This window comes from Chiloscyllium punctatum, chromosome 13 (genome assembly GCF_047496795.1).
Source record: "Chiloscyllium punctatum isolate Juve2018m chromosome 13, sChiPun1.3, whole genome shotgun sequence".
Lineage (NCBI taxonomy): Eukaryota > Metazoa > Chordata > Chondrichthyes > Orectolobiformes > Hemiscylliidae > Chiloscyllium > Chiloscyllium punctatum.
Window position 1 is genome coordinate 102,336,817 of NC_092751.1, and position 22,895 is coordinate 102,359,711.

Sequence of the window (22,895 nt, forward strand, 5' to 3'; positions counted from 1 at the left end):
AACTCCTGAGAAAGCAGAAATCAGCTTAAGAGAACCTGATCTTCCTTTTATCTCGAAGTTCCAGGTCCCTCTCATTTTCTTTTTCCCAATTTCTTCTTGAATTATCTCAGCAAGAGAAAATAAACATTTGATCTTTGTCTTTGAAACTGCTCGCCATCCAATGTCTTGCACAAAACCGGTCCACAGATGCCACTAAAGTAGACAGCAGGGAGTCAAAAACTTGCATTTATATAGTGCCTTCATATATTGAAAAGCTCCAAAGTGCCTTACAAAAGTGTATTTGCCATTAAGCCACATAGGAGGTATTAGGCCAAAGCCTAGTCAGTGAGGTAGGTTGTACAAATTAGAAAAGTGAAGCTCTTCAAATACATACCTTTACTTCTATTATATTTTCACAGCATATCAGTTCCAGCTACACTGCACCAGTATTAATGTTCCACTCCAACCTCCTCCTACCATTCTTCACATACCACTTTAATATAACTTTCTATTCTTTATCTCCTACAAGGGTTTATCCAACTTCCTCTGCAATCATCTCTGACAGTTATTTCACTCACTGTGATAGTAAGTTCCAAATTCTCACCATTCAAGATAATATCAAGTTTATACTAAATACTGTACTGGATTTAGGCAATGATATTAATTTCCTCTGTGTCACAAACAGCCCTCTCTCAAAGTAAGTTGACAGAAAGATTTTTTGGAAAGAAACACAGCCAATATTGAGTTGGTTCCCTGACAGCAGGAGCTTTTGTGACTGTAGAACCCTCTCAAGTGAATCCCAAAACTAAAAACTCTCAGCTGGCTATAATGCCGTCAAAATTCATCCAATTTCAATGTCCTTCCACTCATCTTTGTGGAGTTTGTGGATTCAAGCCCCCAAGATCTCCACCTCCACTCTCTAATTCAATCAATGCACTCAAACCATCATTTTCTCATACCTCAAATGCAAATGGAGCCCTGCGAGTTTTGAGTTTAAAGAGCACTATGTATAAGACATTTAGGGATAGTTCCACCACTTCAAAATAAAATCCAAGTTGTAGCTTGGGAAACAATTTGCATTTATACAGATGCCTATCACTATTCCACTCACCTGGGGACCTCTCAAAGTACTCTGCACACAAAGGAATTACTTCAAAGTGCACTGACTTTTGCAGTGAACAACATACAGCAACAAAAGGACTGAAGCACTCAAGAAGGCAGCTCGTCGTCCCTTTCTCAAGGGCAACTAATAATGTGTAATAAATACTGACCCAGCTAGTAATGTATGCATCCCGTGACTGAATGAAAAAAACTTAGTTAAGTGCCACCTCTAATGTAGCAAAATGTTCCAAAGCATAAAGAATTTGACATCCAGCCAGATAAGGACACATTAAGACAGATGTTTGAGAGTTTGGTCAGAGAGAGAGCTTTAAAAAGCACCAGGACAGGACCATGATAGACATTTTATGCATTACAAGATCCCATAAACATCTTGGAGAGAATGAATCTGGCAATCTACTTCTTTTGTGTTGGTTGAAGACAGAATTCTGACCAAAGATGTAAGAGAATTCTCCACACTTCTTTCAATAGCACACAGAATCTTTAATGCTGAACAACTGAAAGTTTTTTAAAAATTAAAACCTTGGTGAAGAACTGGGATTCACAAAGTATCCTCTTTCCTTTTTTCCTGTAAATGGAACCACTTGTCTGGACCTTGGGTTTTGGCAATAGAACTGGGCAACAAAGTGCCAGGTTGATGAATGAACACATTCATGCCTGGTTTACTGATCCAAATACACAACAACTTCACATATTGATTCTACTGGGGACTGGTGCCCATATGGAAGGCAAATCTTTGAAAATACTAGAACTGTGAATCCATCCCTAGCCTTGGTCGGTCTCCCAAACTAATTCAGATGTGCCAGTGCTACTCTATGCAAAATTGTATCCACCTATGCTGCAGCCGAAATAGTGTTTCCCTCCCAATTCATCATATCCTACAGTATGGAGATCAGCAGGATGAAAAATGGAGCCACTCCTGCGAAAAGAGGGAAGAAAATATTGTGTGCTAACAGACGTTCAGAGTGGCTGAGAAACTGCACTCAGATCCCTTGTGCCATGGCTGAACTATGAAGCAAAACTTGAATACTTCAAGTTTAAAAAGAGAGGGGACCTTGATATTGAGGTTAATAGAAGTCAAACCATGAATACAGAGCAAAGAAGCACATTTAGACCTGCTATCAAAGCAGTAACGACGGAGAATGGTTGTCAGACATATGAACATATGAAACAGGAGAAGCAGACTGTCTAGCCACTTGAGCCTGCTCCACCGTTCAATAAGATCACATCTGGTTGGTTTGCTTTGAATTCCACATTCCTATCCAGATCTGACAATCCTTGATTCTCCTGCCTAACATAGATCTATCCCCTGCCTTAAAAAAAAACTCTATAACCCCATCTCCACCTTCTTCTGACCCCAAATTTTAAAACAGCAGTCTTAGTTCTCGACCCACCCACAACAGCAATAACAAGGGCAAGCATAGGGGGTGGAGGCATAAACTCCAGTGATTAGACAGTGAAGAGGAAAGCCGTCAGAGGCTGTTGCGGGAGATTAAGCTAACTGACCTCAACCTCTGTATTTATCTTCAAAACACACCACTGCCCCTTAAGACTTGAGCTCATTCATTGGCGGTTCCTCACAGATAAGGATGACTCTCTCCCACTCTCAGGGTGAGTCCGTAAGTGACTTCACAGACCAATGTGGCTTCCACAGGCCTCTGTTATACTTGGGGCAGGTGGTGGTCACAGGAAGGGGTGGATGGGGCATTAGTGTGACAGCACGCCCCTTACGTTGTTTTCCTCTGGCTTCTGCTTTTTCCCAAACCTTGAAGTGCTTGACGCCTTCCCAGATCCTCCTCCACCTTGGACAGTCTTGGGCCAGTGATTCCCAGGTGTCTGTGGGAATGCTGCACTTCCCCAGTGAGGCCGTGAGTGTATTTCTGAAGCGCTTCCTCTGTCCACCAGTGGTTCGCCTGCCATTTCAGAGCAGGTAGGAGAGCAACTGCTTGGGGAGTCTCGTGTTGGTCATGCGGGCGACATGCTCAGCCTCTTGTAGTCGATTAAGGATGGTCCATGCCTCGATGCTGGGGATGTTGGCCTGGTTGAGGACATGGGTTGGGGTGTCTTTCTTCCCAGCAGATTGAGCATAAAATTCAAGGCTAACTCCAGTGCAGTTCTGAAGGTATGCTGCCCTATTGGAGTAGCTACTTTTCAGTTGAGATGTCAAAGCAAGGTCCAGGTGCTCTAAGTATAGATTACAGTGGTGCTGGAAAAACACAGTAGGTCAGGCAGCATCCGAGGAGCAGGAAAATCAACGTTTCAGGCAAAAGCCCTTCATCAGGAAAGTAGATGTAAAAGAACCCTTTGGACTACTTCTTGGAGAATATGTTTCAGGAGTTCTCCCTCGTGTCCTGGTCAATATTTAACCTTGCGTTACACAACAAAACAGATCACAAGTAATTGCTATTATCACACCGCTGTTTTTGTGAGTTTGCTGTCGGCAAATTTGACTGCTCCATTTCCTACATTCAACTGCAGCACTTCAGAGACACGTCACAGGCTGTAAAACATGTTGGTGTGCCCCAAAGTTGCAATGGATGTGATTGAAATACGTATTTATTTGCAAAAGATGAGACAAAAGCAAAGATGCTGTACCAAGTAAAATAATTTCATCCTCTACTTTCCTGATTTGGGAATTAATGAGTCAGATTCATTAGGTCTTATGCTCTCTGCTCAAAGCACCTGCTGCTTGTTTACTTAGATGGCCAGTATTCTCAGAACAAGGCCCCTCTTGTGGTACAGTGGTACTGTCCTTACCCCTGGACCGAGAGACCTGGTTCAAGTCTACCTGCTCCAGAGATGTGTAATAACATCTCCAAACATTTTGGTTAGAAAAATAGGTTAACTAAAAACAAACGTATTTCAGAAAGGTAATCACTGAGGCTGGGCAAATCTCAAGGCCCAAGCACAGTGTTCTCAAAAGGTCGGTGTTCTTTCCATTTTGTATTTGCTAACTTATTTTAATGTTGCTGTGCCTAAATAAGTTTATTTTTCAGCAAGAGCAGCTCTTCCCTTGAAGTAACTAATGTTTGCAAAGTGAGCTCCAGGAAGATGTCCCAGAAGCTGTGTGAGGTCAGATGCCTGGAAGTTAGCCAAGATAGTCATCCAGAGCGGGTCAGTGTGGTGAGCTTTGAAACCTATCACTGCAGGGAACCAAACACTGTCTAAGAATCAGAGACAATGACTGAGACTTTCCCTGCCCTGTCTCACCATCTAAACATCATTTCTGTAGTGATTGAAACCAGGGGGATCTTATTGACTATGAGATCCTTGATTGGGATTGTTGACCTTGGACAATCAGGCAGCCCTGACTGACAGGTATAAACAGGGGATTCAAAGTCCCTTGTCTTTCAGGGACTGACTCCGAAATGGCTGGCCTCAGCCAGTACACTATGTACATGTAAATAAAGGGTGACTTGGTGATGGGATAACAGCCTCTGCATGGTTATTTCAATTTCCCAGTAAGTTCTTGGAAGTCTGCAGTGAAGGAACTCAGCTGGCATCCAAATAGCAGCTATGTGTTATTCCACTTCACACCTGGGAAAGAACATATTCAGTAACAACTATTTTCCAATAAGTCACTCATAGCTTTTTAAAATAACTCTCCAAAATGATGCAAACAGTGCAGTGACAGTGCGAATAATTGTGTTCCTTATTTTAAATTATGTCTAGACCCTTGAAAGGGAGCAAGCTGAGTGGAGGACACTGGGAACCCCTCAATTAGATTTCTGTTATTGTTTAGTAATTTTGGTTTGCACACACTAATCGTTTCTACGGTGGGACAAGCAAATTTCCTTTGTACATTTTTGAAAACTTCAAAGATTTGAATGGGGCACCACAACGAAAAAGACTGCACACCACCGATTTACAAAATCAAAACTACAGCACCTCAAAAGACACTTTCATGTTCACGTTAGCAATTGTAGAAGAACAGACTCTCACCTCAGGTTTTTCTTTCCACAAATCACTGCAGCTAGTCCCAGATATGATGGGCCAAATGGCCTCCTTTCATATCATAACAATTCAGTGACCTGTTCTGGTCGTTACTAAGACTGCTTTTCCAAAGTGAAAGATATCAATTTTTTGGATCAAGCCCAAAGCACAGAGTCTAGGGCAGATGTAGAGACAGCCTCCTACATCACAGTGATTACATCAGCACTTCAGAATCCTAGGATACCTCGTCTCACTTTCAGCCTTGCCACTTGATATTTCTACAGGACTGCAGCCAAAAAAATGCAAAAGCTTTTCCATATCATTCACCTTAGTGAAGCCAAACATTTTAATAACAGGATCCTGTCAGAGAGAGAGAGAGAGAGAGAAAGCAGAGCACTAATAGGAAACATATATTTCACTCATTTGTGACTGACAGCATGCGCTCAAGTTCAGAGAATTACAGCTCATTTTTTTGGCTCTGAAGTTGGGAAATCTTTTCTACACAATTCATTACAGGGACCAATACTTCAGCTTGCACTCAGGCATTGCTTCCCAAATATTTTCCCACTGTGACCCAATACAGTGGCTTGAAAATTATCACACCCCTTGGTGAGACTTGAGAATGGGAGCGGTGGGGGCAGGACGAGACATTTGAGAGAATGGAAGTGGGTGATGCCTGTGGGGGTTGGGGGCTGAAGGTGGCTTGCGAGATCAGGGGCCTGTCTGTTGGAGCACCTACGATAACTCAGTCAGAACTGCTGCCTCATAGCTCATGAACCCAACGTTTCACCTCGCAACGCAATTGTAGTCCTGACCCTTATTTTGGGAAGCCACGCTTGAGGGAGCTCACCCATCTCTCCCTGATGCAGTCATAAAGGATTCTTCATGGGCTTGACAGGGTAAATGCTGAGGGGATGTTTCCCCTTAAGGGAGAGTCTAGACCAGAAGGCATGGTCTCAGAATAAAGGGGTGGCGATTTAAGACTGAGATGAGATGGGGTTTCTTTTCTCAGAGGGTTGTGGGAATCTTTGCAACTCCTTGTCACAGACAGTTGTGGAGACAGAGCCCTGAGTATATTTAAGGCTGAGATAATAGATTCTTGATCAGTAGGGGAAGGGTTATGGATTACGGGGAAAAGGGAGAAAAGTGGACATGAGGAATATTAGATCAGCCCTGATCCTACTGAATGGTGAAGCAGGCTCGAGGGGCTGAACAGTCTACTCCTGCTCCTATTTCTTATGGTCCTATGGTCACTCCTTCCTTACGCTGCGCTGAATTCACCTCTCCTTGGCTCAGTTACCTTTGTCCTACACTATCCACACTTTTAACAGTCCATATGCTTTAAAGCAAATCTCATCATCGAGAGATATACAATATCATCTATTGGACCAGCCTTTCTTCTTTCAAGCAGTTCAGCACTCATGGAGTCTAATACTTTGAGCATCTTCTTGACCCAAAAATGGTCTGTATGTGGAATGGCTCAGATCAATGGTGGAGTGGCGTTTAAGGGGAAGCTAGATTTGCACAAGAAATAAAAGTATAGAAAACAGGGGGCTGGGTGAAAAAGGCACTGTTTAGGAGCATAAACCAGAAGGGTGGAAAGGCTTGTTTATAAAAATCTGTAGGCTCATCAGCTTTTACCAACTGAAATCCTTATTATATGGCAGATGGACTTGTCTTCTATCTCTGTCTGTCCTCACTGTAGAATCAAATCACTTTTGTTTTCTGCTTTAATTCTCTTGTACCCAAGCTGCAGGGAGTGGCATTCTACTTTAGACTTCACCAAACAAGGATGGGGGCTTCTCGGCAGGTCATTCATTGACTTTCTCACACATATTAGTAAAGTTAGATCCCATGAGACTCAGATAGAGCTTGCCAATTGGATATAAAACTGGCTTGATGGTAGAATACAAAGGTGGTGGTGAAGGATTGTTTTTCACACTGGAGACCTGTGACCAGTGTGTTCTGCAGGAATTGTGTTCTGCTGGGTCCATTATTGTTCATCATTTATACAAACAATTTGGATGCGAGTTTAGGAGGCACAGTTAGTCAGACTGCAGATGACACCAAAATTGGTGTTATAGTCGACAGTGAAGAAGGTGAGCTACGATTACAAAGAGATCATGATTACCCCGACCATTTGGATAAATGAGAGGTACTGCATTTTGATAAAACAAATAAGGGGTAGGACCTATACAGTTAATGGAAGGGCCCTCGGCAGTGTTGTCGAACAGACAGACCTAGAGATTCAGCTACATTGTTCTTTGAATACTGTGTCACAGGTAGACAGGATAGTTAAGAAGATATTTAGCACACTTGCCTTATTTGCTCAGACCATGGAGTATAGGAGTTGGGATGTCATGTTGAGGTTGGTGAGACCACTTTTGGAGTACTATGTACGGTTCTGGTTGCCCTGGCATAGAAAAGATATTATTAAATTGGAGAGAGTTCAGAAAAGATTTTCACAATGTTGCCAGGTCTAGAGGGCTTGAGTTATAAAGATGAGGCCGAATAGGTTGGGACTTTTTCCACTAGAGCATAGGAAGTTGAGGGATGATGTTATAGAGGTTTATAAAATCATGAGGGGCATAGATAAAGTTGATAGCAAATGTCTTTTTCCTTCGGATGGAGGAATTCAAAACTAGGGGGAGTATTTTTAAGGTGATAGGAGAAAGATTTAAAAGGAACCCAGGAGCAATTTTTTCACACTGCGGGTGGATTATATGTGGAATGAACTGCCAGAGGAAGTGGTCAATACAGGTACACTTACAGAATTAAAAGATTTGAATAGGAAAGGTTTGAGGGATTTGGGCCAAAATGGGGCTTGTTTAGTTTAGGAAACTTAGTCAGCATGGATGGGTTGGACCGAAGGGTCTGTTTCTGAGCTGTATGACTCTGTGACTCAAAATGACAAGGCTGTACAATGTGTAAGTAGTCTCCCAGTGGCAAAACCCAGATGGTTAACTGCATCAAACAGAGAATGGGAGCCCAACACAAAAACGGCACAGTGGTTAGCACTGCTGCCTCACAGCGCCAGAGACCCGGGCTCAGTTCCCGCCTCAGGCGACTGACTGTGTGGAGTTTGCACGTTCTCCCAGTGTCTGCGTGTGTTTCCTCCCACAGTCCAAAAATGTGCAGGTTAGGTGAATTGGCCACGCTAAATTGCCCATTGTGCAAGGTGAAGGGGTAAATGTAGGGGAATGGGTCTGGGTGGGTTGCGCTTCGGCGGGTCAGTATGGACTTGTTAGGCCGAAGGGCCTGTTTCACACTGTAAGTAATCTAATCTAATCTAAAAAGTTAAATTGAAGCTAATTCCAACCAAATTGGAATAGTGTAAGACAAGGGACATCAATCCAAACCTCCCCACATATCTCCATCCTGCCCAGTGAAACACACAGTACTCTACAGCCTTGCAAGAGGCTATTCTCTAGTTTCAGAGTATATGGATAGATTAGAGAGTCATTCTGACAAACATCAGCAAATAATTTAACAGCTGTTCTTGCAGGGTCTGGAGAACACAAAATTTTAGCAATTTTAATTTCACAGTTTTAAAGTCTGTTGTTATATAATTTGTTCTCAACACCTTTGAAAGAAGCAATCAGCTCTGTTGACTACCACAGTCAGTTTTACTCCAAACGAAAAGGTTCCATCAAATTTTCCTTTCCTATGCCTTTGAACAACATTGTACTGAAAAGCAAACACACTGGGTTAGCTAATAAATAGAACCTGCCAACTCAATAAACATCCCCTGTGGATGTTTGCACACTCCAGGTTCCAGATTAGTTTATACAATTTTCAGTCTTTGTCTTTGAAGTGGCAAGATGCTGGCATTTTGTAGTCTGGGGAGCAGACTCTAGAAATCCCACAATAAATTTCACTAACTCCAAACTCCTTCTCAAAATCCATCTCCATGACAAAGATTACAATCATCCCGTCCCAAAATTTCCTTCATTGTCTCTGCTGTCATTCTTGCTTGATTGGAACATGGCAACAAGAAACAGACCATTCAGCCTGTCAAAAAGTGTGAATCACCATTCAATTAGATCATGGCTGATTATATAATTATAGAATCCCTATGGTGGGGAAGCAGGCCATTTGGTCCATCACATTCACACTGACCTTCCGAAGACCATCCCACCCTTCTATCCTATCTCTGTAACCCTGCATTTCCCATAACTAATTCACCTAACCTACACATCTTTGGACTGAGGGAGGAAACTGGGGCACCCAAAGGAAACCCACATGTGTAAACTTCACACAGACAAATACCTGAGGCTGGAATTGAACCCAGGTCTTGGCCCTGTGAGGCAGCAGTGCTAACCAATGAGCCACCACTCTGTTGCACTATCTCCTTGTTATCATTAGACTCTAAAAAACTGTAAAAACTGTTAAAAAAAAAGCACCTTAGGATGTTTTCATACATTAAAGGATCTACATGAAGGCTTGTTCATTTGTATATTTTAAAATAAATATATATATAAACTATGACCCTCATCCTCAATCTGCCATCCATGCTCAGTTTTGCTTTCACTAACTTGCAACTATACCCTTTTGTCTTGAACTTGTGATTTAACTTGAACTAATGCTCAGTGTTAAGCTTTCCTACTGCAATGAGTACCTCTTGTATCTCTATCCACTTCTTTCAAGGCTGGTGCAGCCAAAGTGTTTTGAACTACAACTCAGTCCGTGGATTTCATAAGCAACAGGTACACTTCAACATTGCTCTAGAATCAGAATATTCTTGTAAACAGCATGTGGTTGCTTCATACAGCCTCTGGTTGAATGTTATTATCACTAAAACATTAGATGTTTCTGTATTTCAAAAGTAATGATAATTGATCATCTTGATTGATAGCAACAGAGATCCTGGCACTGAAAACATCTAAAATTTAACATTAAGAAACAGATTATTTTTTCTAAAGCACAAGGGGTGCAAATTCATAAAGCTAAGTTTCAATATACCCTAGCAGTGAAAAACAAATCAATTTCCACCAACATAAACTCTGCTCTCAAACAGGTAGCTACAGTATAGCACACTCAGCCTGACCTCGTTACAGCAATAATCCTCAGCACAGAGATTCTACACATAAATCACGGTGGAGTGAAAGCAGTTTAGCTGTGCTTCTTAAAGTCATTAGCAAAACTTATTGACACACGACATTCATTGACCGAACAAATACTGTAACTCTGTTGGCTGCTTAATGGAGTAAAAGAGGCATGTGTGCCATAATGTTCTACTTGTTCAATTTCATATTACAGCAACCTATTAAAATACAATGAGATACTCAGAAGTAAAGACTTAAAACATATACCAGGGTAAATGTGAAGACCACTGGACATACAAACAGGACTCAGCCTTTCAGCTCCTCTGATCTATTCCACTGTAACTTGGATCAGAGCTGAAGATCTGCAGACACAATGATCTGCCTTTATTCCATAACCCTTAACGATGGTCTCTTTACCAAAATAAATCCATTAAGGCCAATGCTGAAGTTTGCACTTGACCTAGCTTCAATAGTTATTTGAGGTAAGAGAGTTCCTTTGTGTAAAGAAGTGCTTCTCAGCAACAACTTATCCCATTCCTGTGACTTATTTTTAGTTTATAGACTCTTGCCAGAGAAAGAAATTTCACTCTCTTAACCACGTTTGCAAATGTGACACCCTTGATCTGAGCCTTTAGCCACAAGCCAATATCAAGGTACACACCTCCATAACACCAACCATGCCTCAGCCGTTCTGCTCTTTCTCTTTCAAACATTTGTTGTCTCTAAAAATCAATATCCCAATAACCTAGCATAAACTTGAGCCAGGCAGTGAGCGCTCTGAATGGGTTCTAGTGTATTTAAGATGCTTGGCTGATCAAGTTTGGACAAGCATGGACAAGTTGGGCCGAAAGGCCTGTCTCAGTGCCGTACGACTCTATAATGTGTCCACAGGATCTCAATCACTTAAGAATGTAGCTCTGTCCATCTGACAATCTGTTACCCAGTAATGACTGGATCAAGGACTGACAGCTACAATGCCTTTTTCCTCAGTTCTCTGCCTGAAGGAAGCCTAACAAGATCTCCACCATGGCTAGAGTAAGCAGGCTGGTCACTAATCCACCTCAGACACAGTTCGACTCCCTTTCCAGGACTCAATGGTCAAGGAAGGTGGGCAGCAATGTGTCTAAAAATTGGCTGAGCATCAACCTGCAAATCCTTCCAACACAAGCCAAAGTCAGGCTGTAGGAACTGGAGAGGATCCAAGTGATGGAAAGTAACTGGAATCGCTCGCCTTGGCTCTGACATGGATGTGGGGGGGGGAAAAAGTGCACGTTGCCACAGCAACCCAGACTCCTTGAGGGCCTGTGGAAATCAGATTGGTGATCCGACAACCAACATCAGCATTATTCCCAAAAGTCCACTCACCGGCCACTCTGGTCTCTGGGGAAAATGCCGGGCGGGACGGGAATGGGCTGGCACGGACAAGAGGGGGCGGGAGCAGCTGCCACAGCAGCACGAAACCAAACACAGCAGGGAGGGGGACGTTTAAGCGGCGGACCGGAAGTCAGCGTGGCGGAAGTGAGCTGGGGGGGAGGTTTAACGCGGGACACGTGGTGTCACTTAGCAACCGGGACTCCAGTCTGAGAGTGTGTACAGCCGAGAGGGGGACGTTGCGGATGTTGGACAAAATTCCAGCTGGGGGAAAATAAATTGGATTTCTCCCCCGCCTTCCACAGCTCAGGGAAGTTCCGAAGGGTATTACAAACAATGTGGTATATTTAAAGAGTGTTTAAGTGTTGTAGTAAATGTAGCAGCTAATTTGTCCACAGCAACCCCCCTACAGACAGCAGAGTGATATTGGCCTTTTGTTTGGGAATGTTGATTGAGGTGTACATATTTGGCCAGGATACAGAATTGTTCTGCAGAAGGGTCACTGGACCTGAAACGTTTTAAGACTGTAAAACATCGGAGCAAATTCGGCCATTCGGCCTATCGAGTCTGCTCTGACACTCTATTATGGTTGATATGTTTCTTAACTCTAGTCTATGTAATCTTGCATCCCCTTATCAATCAAAAATCTGTCGATCTCTGTCTTAAATACATTCAATGGCTTGGCCTCCGCAGCCTTCTGCAGCAATGAGTTCTGTCTGAGGAAATTTCTCCTTATCCTAGTTCTTAATCATCCCTTTACTCTGAAGCTGTGCCCTTGGGTCCTAATCTCTCCAACTAGTGGAAACATCTTCTCCATGTCCACTCTATCCAAGCCTCTCAGTATTCTGAAAGTTTCAATCAGATGCCCCTCATCACTCTAAACTCTTGTCGAGTACAGACCCAGAGAACTCGACCATTCCTCATATGACAAACTCTTCATACCCAGAGTCATTCTTGTAAACCTCGTCTGAACCCTCTCCAAGGTCAGCACATCCTTAGATACAGGGCCCAAAACTGCTCACAATATTCTAAATGCATTCTGAATAATACCTTAAACACCGAGCTGGGAATTTGTCTTGCAAACGTTTCGTCCCCTGTCTAGGTGACATCCTCAGTGCTTGGGAGCCTCCTGTGAAGCGCTTCTGTGCTGTTTCCTCCGGCATTTATAATGGCCTGTCTCTGCCGCTTCCGGTTGTCAGTTCGAGCTGTCCACTGTAGTGGCCGGTATATTGGGTCCAGGTCGATGTGCTGATTGATTGAATCTGTGGATGAGTGCCATGCCTCTAGGAATTCCCTGGCTGTTCTCTGTTTGGCTTGCCCTATAATGGTAGTGTTGTCCCAGTCGAATTCACATTGCTTGTCGTCTGTGTGTGTGGCTACTAAGCTGAACTGGCAGCCAGACTACTGCGACCACTAGGACTCATAACAGCACACAAACCAACAGCCATGCTCAGACAACAACTCACCAGAACAAAGGACCCGATACCCAACATGAGCAAAACTAATGTAGTGTACAAACTCCCATGCAAGGACTACAGAAAACACTACATCGGACAAACAGGAAGACAGTTAACGATCTGTATACACGAACACCAACTAGCCACGAAACGACATGACCAGCTATCCTTAGTAGCCACACACACAGACGACAAGCAACATGAATTCGACTGGGACAACACTACCATTATATGGCAAGCCAAACAGAGAACAGCCAGGGAATTCCGAGAGGTATGGCACTCATCCACAGACTCTATCAACAAACACATCGACCTGGACCCAATATACCGGCCACTGCAGCGGACAGCTGGAACTGACAACCGGAAGCGGCAGAGACAGGCCACTATAAATGCCGGAGGAAACAGCACAGAAGCGCTTCACAGGAGGCTCCCAAGCATTGAGGATGTCACCTAGACAGGGGACGAAACGTTTGCAAGACAAATTCCCAGCTCGGCGAACAGAACCACAACAATGAGCACCCGAGCTACAAATCGTCTGCCAAACTTTGAATACCTTAAACATCCTCACCTTATACACACTTTTTCTCTCTCTCCACAGATGATGTCAGACACGCTGTGTTTCTCTAGCAATTTCTGTTTTGTTTCAGAATTGTTACAGTGTAGGAGGAGCTTTGGTCCATTGTGTGTCTGTACCGCCTCTTTGGTGGACAAATGTGGAACAACAAATATTGTGGATAACTATATTGTTGTTCAATTGAATGCCACATTTGAAAGTCAGCACTTCTAATAATGCAATCCCTCACATGTTCTCTAATGGTAACCTACCATTTCCAAAGCATGTTTGACATTTTATAATAATCAAAACAAGGGGATTCCACACTAGCACTTCTGGTAGTTTACAGACTGTACAGGATATTCACCTTCTACATTGTGGTGCCTGTTTTCTCCTCTTAATTGGTACCTTCTATTTGAATTTTGTGATTTACTGATGCATCAAGATAGTGTTCTTCTGCCTGCTATTTTAACAGGCCGTAGCCAAATTATTTTACACATATTAGAGGACAATCCTGTCAAAATGGCAAACTAATTTGATTTTACTGTGCAATATGAAAGATATTATGACAGAAAATGAACATGAATGCCTCAGTGAATGTTTTGAAAAGGTTCAGACTTGGGGGACAACAGAATTATGTTCCTCTCTGAGAACTAACTTTTAACAATCAGCACAGTGCCTGTTGCCACCAATGACTGGAATTTTGTCACAATGTAATCTGTTTAGACCTTGTACTTAAGTACTTCATTTATCAGTATTGACATGTTTGTACTTTGGAGCTGGTCAATGTTACAATACAAGGATGACAGGGGAGAACTTGAATAAGACTTGACTGGGCGCGTGTGCTGAAGGTCCTTGTTATCAATTCAAGCACAAGAGCATGAGACATGAGTATGACAGCCCTTGAAAAAATATCAGTTTTAAAAAGATGCATTTCTTTCTAATCATTTGGCATAACTTACAGAACTCTGGATTTCTGAAGATTAATTTTACAAGGCTGGTTTTGAGCAATGCACAACATCATTAACTGAATCAAGAGGTATGTTGACTGTGTTTCTGAAATGCCCCCACAATTATCAAGGTCATTCACTGGCACTGGAGCACTTTGTGACACCATGAACCACTCAAATTTCTTTTATGAGAGTGCATTCCAGATTGTCACCACAGCCTTGTTAACCCAGCTATTTCCATTGATTTCATGTCAGACGAGCTGTAAAACAAGCTCCATCTTAGTGTACCATAAGACCATAGAAATAGGAACAGGAGAGGCGGTTCGGCCCATTGTGTCTGCTCCATCATTCAATAGGATCATGGCTGATCCGGCATTCCGCATATACACTTTCCTATATTTCCATGTACTTCTTGATTCCCCTCCTGATCAAAAATCTACTTATCTCAATCTTAAATATAAACAAGGACTCCACCCCAAGCTCTCTGTGGCAAGGAGTTCCAAAGACACTCAACCCTCAGAGAGAAGAAACTCCTCCTCATCTCAGTCTTGAATTGATGTCCATTTATTCTGAGCCTCTGCCATCTAGTACTAGACTCTCTCATGAAGGGAAACAACCTCTCAGCATTTACCATCCTCTCAGCATTTAAGAATCCTGTATGTTTCAATGAGATCACCTCTCATTCTTCTGAAGTGTGTAAAGTCCCAACCTGTTTAGCCTGTACTCATAAGACAATGCCTTTGGGCCAGGGATCATCCTTGTGAACATATCACACATTCTATTTCTACATACACAGTCAAGATCATTCCCAGTGTTTTTAGATTGCCCAGAACCCATGTTATTTTCTATCTGCTTCCCATCCTTGTCTCACGTGAAGTGCCCAGGTGTTCTACTACAAGAGCAGTGCCAAATAAATAGGACTGTTTACCGTGGTTTTCATAGCGACTTTGAATCACAGATTGCCTATCACAAGAGGAGACTAATCATAAAAACATTGAACCTAGAAGCAGGAATAGGCCATTTGACGCTTTGAGCTTGCTCCACCATTCAGTATGATCCAACTCAGTACAGGTGCCGTGGTGCTCAATAGTCAGCACTGCTGCCTCACAATGCCATGAACCTGGGTTCAATTCCAGCCTCTGGCAACTGACAGTGTGGATTTTGCACATTCTCCTTATTTCTGCATGGGTTTCCTCCAGGTTCTCTGATATCCTATGTTAGTTGGATTGGCCATGGGAAATACAGGATTACAGGAATACAAATTGGGGCGGGGAAGGGGGTGAGTCTGAATAGGATCTCTTTGAAGGAACAGTGTGGACTCGATGGGCTGAATGGCCTGCTTGCACACTGTAGGATGTCTATGATTCTACACATTCGGTGCCCTGTTCCCACTTTTGCCCCCTGCCCTTTGACAGCACTTGAGTAAATGTCAATTTTGGAAAGATGCAACTTGTTTCTATTAATTTGGCATAGTTTACAGTCAGTAGATTTCTACAGATAAACTTTACAAAACTTGAAAAATGTGCCGATTAACCCCATTTCCCCATGGCGTTTCTTTTAAAGAGTTGCCAGATGCCATTTTAAGTTACACGTTGCAGTTCCATCATCATAACTGGAGGTTATGGTCATGATCGGAAGAGACAGTCCTTGTTGTTGTTATGTCAATGAACTAGTCATCCAGAAGCCCAGGCACATGCCCCTAAGCCATGGTTCCAATCCCATCGCAGTGAAATTTAAATTCAGTTGATAAATTCTGAACTGAAAGGTACTCTCAGTAATGGTGACTATGAGGTTATCATCAATTGTGATGAAAACCCACATGGTTCACTGATGTCCTTCAAGGAGGTAAATCTGCCATCTTTGCCCAATCTGGTCTACATGTGCTTCCAGACCCATAGCAGTGTGGTTGACTCCTAACTCCCCTCTGCAATGGCTTTAGCAAGCCTCTCAGTTGAAGGACAATTAGGGATATGCTACCTTTGCCATATCGTATGAAAGAATAGAGAAAGAGATGGATGAAATTCCCACCTTTGGACACATTTGGAAAATTCTTGTCACTACTGACCACAGCTGAATGTGTCCTGTTGTTTTCTGAACTTTTTATATGCTCCATTTAGAGTTTAATACGTTGCAGTTCCTTTAAGAAAGAAGTAATGTTGAACTTCAACTGTTCACATGAAATCACTTCCTTAAAAATAATCACTGCGAGATCACATGGATCAAGGCAAAAATGTCGATACAGCTACAATACTGAAAGCAGTTGTCTAATTTGGATTCCAGCATCTGCAGACTTTTTGTCTCAAGCAAACAGGTAGCAGCAATATAGAAAAGGAGGAAATGGCTCTCCATACTAACTCAATTTAGAACCAAATGACACTGTATTGTTATAATAATATTTTCAAAAAAATATTTCCTCAGCTATTTTCTTAGCCCGTCCCGTTCCCCCCTCCCCGCCACTACCACTAGCCCCACTGTTTGTCTAGTTTTAGACTTGGCAATAGGTGGCAGTTTTACTCAAGGGAGTCAATTTCTCATGAAGACTGTTTCAGAATCTGGCATGACATAATGGGAAAGATTTTCTCATGCAACATTGGCCCAATCCAGTGGTTTCTTCATTAAATATCAACTGGATCCTAGTACTTCAAAGACACTTGTAAATATTTACATCAAGCCACATGGAAAACTATCAGGCTTTCAGCACCTTTTACACCGAGAATTGTCCAAAAAGGCTTCAGAAAGGTGAATGGTCACTAAGAAGGGTCCATTTTTATTTTATATTCATTCTTGGAATTCTTTGACAAGGTGACACACAGGTGGCTGCTAAATAAGACAAGAGCCCATTGTGTTAGGGGCAATGTACCGGCTTGGATAGAGGATTAGCTGATAGGCAGAAGGCAGATAGTGAGGAAAAAGGTGGCTTTTTTTTAGAATGGCAGCCAGCGATTAGTTGTTTTCCACAGGGGCCAGCGTTGGGACCACAATTATTCACGTTATGCATTCATAATCTAGATGAAGAGCCGTGGGCATTGTTGAGGGCAGATGACACAAAGATAGGTGGAGGGACAAGCAGGGTTGAGGAGGTGGGAGGCTGCAGAAGGACTTGGACAGGCTGGGACAGTCACCCAAGAAGTGGCAGATGGAACAAATTGAGAACGTGTGAGGTTATGCACTTTGGTAGGAAGGTTAGAAGCATAAACTATTATCTAAACGGGGAAAGGCTTCGTAATTCTGAAACACAAAGGGACTTGGGAGTCCTAGTTCAGGATTTGATTCAGGTTAACATGCAGGTTCATTTGGCAGTTAGCAAGGCAACTATAATGTTAGCATTCATTTTGAGAGGGCTAGAATACAAGAGGAGGAATGTACTGCTGAGATTGTATAAGGCTCTGGTCAGATTGTAATTGGAACATGGTGAGCAGTTTTGGGTCTGTATCTAAGGAAGGATGTGCTGACCTTGGAGTGATCCACAGGAGACATACAAGAATGGTCCTGGGGATGAAGAGCTTGTCATACGAGGAGCGGTCGAGGACTCTGGGTGTCAATTTAATGAAGATTAGAAAGATGAGGGGGTGATCTCATTGCAATTTACAAAATATTAAAAGGCCTGAATAGAGTGGATGTAGAGATGTTTCCACTGGTAGGAGAGACAAGGACTCAAGGGCACAGCCTCAGAGTGAAGGGATGATACTTTGAATCTAAGATAAGGAGAAATTTCTGCAGCCAGAAGGTGGCCAATCAGTAGGATTTGTTGCCTCAGAAGACTGTGGAGGCCAAGTCAATGATTGATTTTAAAACAGAAAAAGATAGTCTCTTGATTAGTAAGGGGATCAAAGGTTACAGGGAGAGGCAGGAGAATATCAGCATGATTAAATGCCAGAGCAGACTTGATGGGCCAAATGGCCTAACTCTGCTCCTATGTCTAATGGTCCCTTTTGGAATGTGAGTGTCACAGACAAACATTTGTTTCCTTTGCAAAAGTGGTAACAGGGCTTGATCTTGAGCAGTCCGTGTGGTCAGAAAAAAGGAAGATGGTGAAGTGGTGATAATTTCATTGGACTAGTAATCCAGTGATCCAGATGAATGCTTTGATGACATGCATTCTAATGTCACAACTGAAATGGTCCTGTGGAAATATGACTGATTATCATAAAAATTCATCTAGTTCACTGGTATCCTCTTGAAGCTAGTCTGTTGAATGGTCATCCCTAACTTCAAATAAGGTTGATCTGCTGATGTTAATTTTGCTTTGTGCACCTCCCGTGCAGCCATACCTTGTATGCCTCACTCGGTCTAAACACCCTATGATCTGTTTGTCCTTGTTTGTTATGATCTGCAAAACAAAACTTTTCACTGTACTTAGGTACATGTGACGACAATAAATCAGATCAAATAAATTCTGCTGTCCTTAATTGGTCCAGCCTACACGTGACTCCAGATCCACAATAAAATGGTTTACTCTTAACTATCCTAAGAAACGGCTGAGCAAGCCACTCGGTTCAAGGATAATTAGACATAGGCAACAAATGCTGGCCTTGCCAGTGACACCCAAATTTCAGGAAAGAGTAAAGAAAAATATTAGAGTTTGGAGGGGCCTGATCTTGCCTCAGAAACTGGGATGTGGGAACAATGTTCCCTCTCCATTGTGTGAGAGAACCTGGTGATCAGATGCAGGGTGCTCCTTCTGTTGCTGTTCTGTGCTGTCTTGATCCATGCCCTACTCTGCATAACACTTCAGAGAACATCTCCGGGACACCCGCGCCAACCAACTCCAACGTCCCATGGCCGAACACTTCAACTCCCCCTCCAACTTCGCCAAGGACGTGCAGGTCCTGGGCCTCCTCCATTGCTACATCTTAACCACCCAACACCTGGAGGAAGAATGCCCCATCTTCTGCCTTGGGACCCGCCAACTACACGGTATCAGTGTGGATTTCACCAGTTTTCTCATTTCCCCTCCCCCCCCCCCCCCCCCACTCCGCCACCTTATGCCAGATCTAACCTTCTAACTTGACACCGCCCTCATCATCTGTCCTACCTGTCCATCTTCCTTCCCACCAATCTGCTCCACCTTCCTCTCTGATCTGTCACCATTACTCCCAACTTCATCTACCTATCGCACTCTCAGCTACCTTCCCCCCCAACTCTACCCCCCCCTCTCATTTATGTCTCCACTCCCTTGGCACACAAGCCTCATTTCTGATGAACGGCTTTTTCCCGAAATGTCGATTCTTCTGCTCTCGGAGGCTGCCTGACCAGCACCACACTCTCGACACTACTCTGTGTTGGGGCAGTCTTATTCCATTTTGCCCAGAGATCTAAAATGGGACACCGTGTATAAACCTCTGGATGAAGAGGGTACAAATGAACCCAGTAGACATCCTATTGTCCAAACTTATGTAAAGCTGCAACAAGAAGCCCCGACACCCTTGGTACACCAACATCAAATGTTACCATGCCTTTTTTCCCAGTGAGATGGTGGGACCTGTTGAATAGTTGTCTGAGCAAAATATCATGGTCATTTGACAGACTATTTCATTGTCAGAATTTACAAAACCACCAAGACATATCTGTGTCATATCTTTCATCCTCACCTGGAATCTCATATAATGCTGCTGTAATGCTTTCATCTTTTTCGTTATTCATTCAAGGGACTGGGCTTCACTAATGTTGGCATTCCCATATATCTGCTAGTGTTTTTCCTTCTAGATGGTAATGGGCATTGGCTTTGAGTATGATATCTAAGAAGCCTTGGTGAATTTCTGTGGTGCGTTTTATAGGATGTACACACAATGCTGCTACTAAACATTAGTGGAGGAGTGCGTGAATATTTGTGGATGTGGTGCCAATAATTGCTGGCTGCTTTATCCTTGTGGAATGAACTTTTGCAATCTGGGATCCATGCAGTGGCTTTTGTTGAGGTTCATCCTGAGCAGTAAGTCTCTGTGCTGTTTCCAGGGACATACAGCAAGACAAACGTCAGTTGCTGCCAAGCACCATCCACTCATCTGTAGGTATTCTTTGGCCTGTCTGAAATTTGCTGATCTTCCATGCAAAGAACTGTTGACTATCGCCTGTATTGACTAGCATATTCTGGGGTCCAGGACTATTTGCTAGAGAAGCAGACTATAACTTGTGCTAGCCTCTGCAGAGTCTCAGTGGGGAAGGGCCATTGTCTAATACACTACTGCCATAGTGTAGGAATGAGTTGGAACATTTGTAAAACTCCTGAGACTGTATTTCATTCATTGTGATTGTAAATGCAGGGAAGGACTGCAGAATGCCATGCACTGTACAGTATTGAAAGTAATTGAACTGTTTTTGCTGTTTACATCAAGCCAAATTTGCACAGTTCCGTTACATACCTTTATAAATTTACACTTTTAAATATCTATCCATGTCATTTCAGAATATCAGCCATGCCTGACACTTTTAGAACAAATCACACATTGTAAATGAATAAACCAGTTTGGTAGAGGAAATTCTAACAGAGGCAAGCCACTACAAGACATAACTGGCCAATTACAGTAAAACAATAGTTTTGAGCCAAATTACAGAAAGATTTGCAATTGCTCTTCCTAAATACTAAAACATCCCAAAATTTTTGAGAGTCCACTCTGAATAGGAATAGTGACTCTCAATCCATTCAGATTTATTTCTGTCTCACACCCATATCACTCTCTGCTTCTTGATGCATGAAATTGTTTATTATTTGATCTCTATCTCAGATCTTCCCTTCTGTTCTTCCTGCTGTCTCCCTCCTTCCACTTGCGTAAGAATCTGTCGCAAAGTGCGTTACAGTCAATGAATTGTTTTTGAAATGCAGTGACTTTTATAATACAGGAAACATGACAGGCAGTTTGTACACAGTAAGTTGCCATAAACAGAAAAAAAGTAAATAACCAGATAATCTCTTTAGTGATGTTAATTCAGCAATATCTATCATCCATGGCTCTGGGGAGAACCTGCATCACTTCTTCAAATATTGCTGTGGGATCTTTGTAACAAGCAGCAGACTGATTGTCTCTCAGAGGTACCATTTTCAATCTCAAGGTGATAGACTCATTATCCCATTATGGAAATTTGATCATGAACTCTGGGCTGACTCTTCAATGTAATACCCAAGCAAGCACCGCACTGTCAGATGAAACATGCCAAGGCTCTGTCTATCCTCGCAGATGGACAACAAGATACCATGACAACTATTTTGAAAAAGGGAAGGGCAGTTATCACCAGTATCCAAGCCAATCCCCTGATGAAAATCACTAAAGCAAAATGATTAACTAGTCATTATTGCTGTTTGCGGAAGCTAGCTGTGCATAAGTTGGCTGTGATATTGACCGTAGAACTGCATTGACGAGGAAATGTTTTGGGATATTATGATATGTGCTGTATAAAAACAAATGTCTTTAATGCCCAGCATTTGCCCTTTCACCCAAAGCATCATTTTAGGATTATTTGCCACTGACCACCTTTCATGCATTGTAAATAGTGCTAACAGTTATGCACAGTTTTCATAAATCCCTTGCTCAATTTTTAACACAGCCATTACCTCCAGTGCTGTTTTCACTTGACTCCTTGGTTGTTGAACTAAGTCAAATAAGTTTTGAGTGATAACCAGCCACAGAGTTTTGAACCACAGTCAGACAACTGCACTCCTGGGATATCCAACGAAATTCAGACATAAGGTAGAAAGTAAGAGAGCCAGTACCTGGGTACAAGCAGGCACAAAGAGTGAGCCAGGATTGTAGTTTGTTTGCAGTTATTACCAACAGGAAAAGTGTGCTGTCAGCCTGTTAGTGCAGCGCTGACTGCTACAAGCACTTCCTGTGTTGTTGGACCTGTTCTTAAAGCTGCACGGTCCCTTGTGCCAAGAAACATTCCATAACCTCAAATAGATTTTCGAATCTCACTGCACCCTTGGCACACATTTTATAATTTAAAAAATGGGGGAAGGCTGCAGCATTCAATCACAGAAATAAACATTGCAACTGGAAATAATTAAAAAATACTATGTTGGTATAATTAACATTGTACAACAGGACTAAGTGCATCCAGTAACTGTCATTATGTAAGCAAATGTGCAGCTATTCTACCTCAGCGCCATCATATAAACAGGAGTTAGATAACTCAGTTATTTTTGTTGATGGTGTTCTTGATTGTTTCAACGGACGTGGGCATTACTGCCAAGGCCAGCATTTGATGCCCATCCCTAATTACCCTTGAACTGAGTGCCTTGCTAGGCCATAAACAGAGAGCAGTTGAGAATCAATTATGTTGCTGTGGGTCTGGAGTCATAGGTAGGCCAGACCAGGTAAGGATGGCAGATTTCTTTTGATAAAGGGCATGAGCAAATCAGATGTGTTCGTCCAACAGTCAGCAATTGTTATATAGTTATCATTCATGACAACAGCAGCTGTCATGGTGAGATTTGAACTCATGTCCCAGAACATTAACCTTGGCTCTGGATTGCCCATCCAATGATATTAGC

The 22,895-nt window shown here is 42.7% G+C and overlaps 1 protein-coding gene across 4 annotated transcripts in view; it reads right to left on the reverse strand.

Moving 5' to 3' along the window:
- Positions 1-22,153, reverse strand: part of csgalnact2 (chondroitin sulfate N-acetylgalactosaminyltransferase 2) — a 60,712-nt gene extending 38,559 nt beyond the window's left edge. The window contains exons 1-2 of one of the 4 annotated variants that reach the window (XM_072583495.1): positions 11,442-11,553; positions 7,352-7,444 (exon numbers count right to left, since the gene is read on the reverse strand). The gene's annotated coding sequence lies outside the window, so the exon portion shown is untranslated. Of the gene's footprint in view, positions 1-5,040; positions 5,061-7,351; positions 7,445-11,441; positions 11,554-21,956 lie in introns of those variants that run through there. The other 3 variants (XM_072583497.1, XM_072583496.1, XM_072583498.1) reach the window with 3 other exon arrangements.
- Between the last annotated feature and the right edge of the window lie 742 nt (positions 22,154-22,895).